Source organism: Poecilia formosa, unplaced genomic scaffold (genome assembly GCF_000485575.1).
Source record: "Poecilia formosa unplaced genomic scaffold, Poecilia_formosa-5.1.2 Scaffold806, whole genome shotgun sequence".
In the NCBI taxonomy this organism is placed as follows: domain Eukaryota; kingdom Metazoa; phylum Chordata; class Actinopteri; order Cyprinodontiformes; family Poeciliidae; genus Poecilia; species Poecilia formosa.
Genome location: NW_006800745.1, coordinates 9,747 through 15,015, shown reverse-complemented (window position 1 = coordinate 15,015; position 5,269 = coordinate 9,747). Strand labels below are relative to the sequence as shown.

Below are 5,269 nucleotides of genomic sequence, written 5' to 3'. Positions count from 1 at the left end.
TTAGCCTGCCTAGCTAACGTTTTAGCTAGCAGTGCTTACCGCTTTGGAGACATGACGGTTCAGGAGAACTTCCTGTCAGCATAAATGAGTGAATGAGAGGATAAACTTAGTTTCTACATTCTGGATGAAGTTTCTAGAAAACCGTTAGACCTGCTGTGACTCTGATCTGCAGGATTTATGATGTTTCTAAATGAAAACTGGATCATCAGTTCGGTGGCTGCAGCTTTCAGACATATTTTAATTTTAATATGATGAGAGATGTAACCGGAAGGGTCTGTGTTATTCTACAGGTTGGGTGAATCCCGCCCTTTCGGGGTTTTTCCCCATCGCCATGCGGAGCCGGACGCGTGACGCCATCCTCCGGTGAGCCGCATGCTCTGCAGCCGGACTGCAGCTGCGCAGAGAGTGAGAGAGAGCCGCAGAAACAGCAGCCTCCGGTGCAGACACACACACACACACACACACGCACACACACACACTGAGAGAGAGGAAGGTGAGGCTGAGCTTTCCCTGGATCGGACCCGCAGAACCCGCAGGACCCGCAGGAGGGGATCCTTCCTCCACCCGCAGCTCTGCGTCAAAAGTAAGCTTCGTGTGGTGATCGTCCCGCAGCGCAGGGACAGAGGTAACCATGATGATGATGATGATGATGATGATGCGTGTCAGTAAAACAGCCGCAGCGGTTCTCCGCACCGATGCGGGATGCCGTCCAGCTTCACGCGTGAAGCTCTGCATGCTGCATGAGAGGCGATGACGTAGGGAATTCCCACAGTAACCCCGCACAGTCCCCGCACGTCCCGCACAGGCGGAGCCGGACGGCGTTGTTATGTAAGGCGGATTCTGCTGACATGGTTCGGTTCGGTTCGGCCTCCACCTGGGGGCCGGGGGGCTGGCCTGTGATTGGTCGTCAATCAGCTTCAAATCGATCTGCAGTCAGATCAGTTTGCGGTAAAAGACACTGATGATGATGATGAGGCCTTCATCCTGTTTTCTTTGTTTTCTTTTAAAATCTTTGATCAAAGTTGAAGAAAACTAAAGATGCAAACGCAGCATTTCAGATCTGCAGCTTCCTCTGGATCAGACCTTCATCCTCATCCTCAGCTCGGCTCGTTTCACATCACAGATTCATAAAAATATGTTTTATTTCCCCACAGATAAACATGGCTGGTCCAGAGGAGCTGCAGGGTTGTTTATAAACGGAGAAAAAGGATTTAAAGACAGAATATTTACCATAACAGGCAATTAAATAAAATCTGTTCAGCAAAAACCAGCAGAAATATTTAAAATGTTTAAAACCAGCAAGGTGTGAAAATGTATTGTTGTTTTTGGATCCAGATCTTCAGATCAATCAGCGTTAGACAAAAAAATAGATATTTGATAAAATATCTACTACAATAAATATTATTATTAAAGAACTAACATTTTTATTTTTTAGTTTATTTAAAATCTGAATAAAAGTTGAGTTGCACCAGATTTAGCTGAAGCTAGTTTCCTTTGGGCGAGTTCATTAAACAGATTAATATCATAAAACTTACATTGAAACTATGTTTCATTGCATGAGGTCATAAAATTATAACAATATAAATAAATAGAACTAAATGTCAAACTTTTTCTTTGTAATCACTAATATCCAGCTTACAGTTTAAAAGTTTTAAACATTAATTTAGTGAAAAATAAATTTTTCTTCTGAATGCTTTAATATTTGAGGAAAATTTTGTTACATTTTCAACTAATGACGGAAATAATATATAAAATATGTTATTGTTTCTTTTTGTGGAAAATACTGAACAGTAAGGGCAACATTTCAACATAAATACAGTGTCGTTATAAAACACTGCAGCATTTACAAAATGAGCATAAATAAATGTCAATAAAATCAAACTTTGTGCATTAAAAGGAAATCTGCAGATTTTTCTGTTTCTGAAACATTTTCAGTTTTTTCTTCATCCAGTGACTCAGAGGAGAAACGGCCCAGACATTTTACTCAGGTGGACGTAACCGACAGTCTGTCAGAAGGGAAACGATCATTTTATGATCAATGAATGAATGATGTGCAGCCCGGTACGGAGAGACAAAAGAGCAATAATCAGTCTGGAATCCTCATTAAGTCATCAAATAAAGAGATAAAAACGTCCTCTAATGAACCCACATGGAGGTCAAAGGTCAGCCAGCTGTACAAACTTTTTGACAAAATCCTTCAGTTAAAACACAAGGCGAAACAAAATTTATAAATATTTAAAAAATGTTTTCTTTTTTATTGTATCTGCTCGATAATAAAGTGAAAGTGATTATTTTATTGAGATAAAGAAAACAGATTTTTCTTTTGTAGAAAACTGATCAGGACAGGTCTGGGTTCTACCGGTCTGGATGATTTATTATTTGGGTTTTAGAGTAAAAGCAGGTCAGAGTTTGAGCTGCTTTCATTCAGATGAAAAACCAAAAACTTTATTTTTTGCACTTTATACTTTTTGAAGAAGATATAATTTTTCTGTAAGATAAATTGGTGAATCTGTTCTGCTAGCGGACAGATTCACTCTGTTCCAGAACTCGGGTCGGAGCCAGAAATGGCCCCGCTCCGCCCTTTGGACCCCCTGCAGCGTGTTTTGGATCCATAAGGTTCAGAATCACAGAAACCGGACCTGTTCCTCTGACGACCCCTCTCTGGGAGGCTGGAGGCGGTTTCCCTGGAAACGGGTCGGTAATCCGGGTCAGTTCGGACAGGAGGCAGGATTACAGCGCAGAACCTCTGTACCCGTTCGCACCGATCTCCACCTGCAGGCCGGTCCGGTCCGCTCCCCGCATCTCGCCCAGCATCGGTGGAGCCATTACGTAACCATGGCAACGTCACAGCAGCTGGTTTCTGGGAGGAGACCCAGAATCAGACCGGGTCGGCCACGTGAGCCGGATTTACAGCGCCCTGCATCTGGATGGAGGTTTATTCTCCCGTAAATCCCTGTCTGAGGTTTCACTGTGTGTGTGTGTGTGNAGAAGCAGTGGCTCATCAGAGGCCGATAAAGCAGACCGGTTCTAACCACAACCGGACCGAACCGGCCCGGTCCAGCAGCCTGTTGACCCGGCACCAGCCAGAGCGAGAAAATGAACCACAAGCAGCAGAACCAGTGGAACCAGTAGAACCTGTGGAACCAGTAGAACCAGTAGAACCAGTGGAACCATCGGAACCAGTGGAACCAGCAGAACCTGTGGAACCAGTAGAACCTGTGGAACCAGTAGAACCAGTGGAACCATCGGAACCAGTAGAACCTGTGGAACCAGTAGAACCTGTGGAACCAGTAGAACCAGTAGAACCAGTGGAACCAGTAGAACCAGTGGAACCACCAGAACCTGTGGAACCAGTGGAACCTGTGGAACCAGTAGAACCAGTGGAACCAGTAGAACCAGTGGAACCAGTAGAACCAGTGGAACCACCAGAACCAGTAGAACCAGTGGAACCACCGGAACCTGTGGAACCAGTGGAACCAGTAGAACCAGTGGAACCACCACAACCTGTGGAACCAGTGGAACCAGTAGAACCAGTGGAACCACCAGAACCTGTGGAACCAGTGGAACCAGTGGAACCAGTGGAACCACCAGAACCTGTGGAACCAGTGGAACCAGTGGAACCACCAGAACCTGTGGAACCAGTGGAACCAGTGGAACCACCGGAACCTGTGGAACCACCGGAACCAGTAGAACCTGTGGAACCAGTAGAACCAGTGGAACCACCAGAACCAGTAGAACCAGTGGAACCACCGGAACCTGTGGAACCAGTGGAACCACCAGAACCTGTGGAACCAGTGGAACCAGTAGAACCACCAGAACCTGTGGAACCAGTAGAACCTGTGGAACCAACAGAACCAGTAGAACCAGTAGAACCAGTGGAACCATTGGAACCAGTGGAACCAGTAGAACCAGTGGAACCAACAGAACCAGTAGAACCAGTGGAACCAGTGGAACCATTGGAACCAGTGGAACCAGTGGAACCAATAGAACCAGTGGAACCAGTAGAACCTGTGGAACCAGTAGAACCAGTGGAACCAGTGGAACCAGTGGAACCACCAGAACCTGTGGAACCAGTGGAACCAGTGGAACCAATAGAACCAGTGGAACCAATAGAACCAGTGGAACCATTGGAACCAGTGGAAACACCAGAACCAGTAGAACCAGTGGAACCAGTGGAACCAGTGGAACCAATAGAACCAGTAGAACCAGTGGAACCAATAGAACCAGTGGAACCAGTGGAACCAATAGAACCAGTAGAACCAGTGGAACCAATGGAACCAGTGGAACCACCAGAACCTGTGGAACCAGTGGAACCAGTAGAACCAGTGGAACCATTGGAACCAGTGGAACCACCAGAACCAGTAGAACCAATAGAACCAGTAGAACCAGTGGTACCAGTAGAACCTGTGGAACCAGTAGAACCAGTAGAACCTGTGGAACCAGTAGAACCAGTGGAACCAATAGAACCAGTAAACAAGTGGAACCAGTAGAACCATTGGAACCAGTGGAACCAGCAGAACCAGTAGAAATAGTGGAACCAATGGAACCAGTAGAACCACCAGAACCAGTAGAACCAGTGGAACCACCAGAACCTGTGGAACCAGCAGAACCAGTAGAACCAGTGGAACCAGTAGAACGACCAGAACCAGTAGAACCAGTGGAACCACCAGAACCTGTGGAACCACCAGAACCAGTAGAACCAGTGGAACCAGTAGAACCAGTAGAACCAGTGGAACCAGTAGAACCAGTGGAACCACCAGAACCAGTAGAGCCAATAGAACCAGTAGAACCAGTGGAACCAGTAGAACCAATAGAACCAGTGGAACCATTGGAACCAGTGGAACCACCAGAACCAGTAGAGCCAATAGAACCAGTACAACCAGTGGAACCAGTAGAACCTGTGGAACCAGTAGAACCTGTGGAACCAATAGAACCAGTGGAACCAGTGGAACCACCAGAACCAGTAGAACCAGTGCAACCAATAGAACCAGTGGAACCAATGGAACCAGTGGAACCAGTGGAACCAGTAGAACCAGTGGAACCAGTGGAACCACCAGAACCTGTGGAACCAGTGGAACCAATAGAACCAGTGGAACCAGTAGAACCAGTAGAACCAGTGGAACCACCAGAACCAGTAGAACCTGTGGAACCAATAGAACCAGTAGAACCGGTGGAACCAATAGAACCAGTGGAACCAGTAGAACCAGTGGAACCATTGGAACCAGTGGAACCACCAGAACCAGTAGAACCTGTGGAACCAATAGAACCA

General features: G+C 46.4%; 1 protein-coding gene across 1 annotated transcript in view; it reads left to right on the top strand.

Annotated features, from left to right (window-relative positions):
- Positions 1–350: 350 nt before the first annotated feature.
- Positions 351–5,269, top strand: part of LOC103131667 (E3 ubiquitin-protein ligase HECW2-like) — a 14,617-nt gene continuing 9,698 nt past the window's right edge. The window contains exon 1 of the mRNA XM_007543369.2: positions 351–583. The gene's annotated coding sequence lies outside the window, so the exon portion shown is untranslated. The remainder of the gene's footprint in view (positions 584–5,269) is intronic.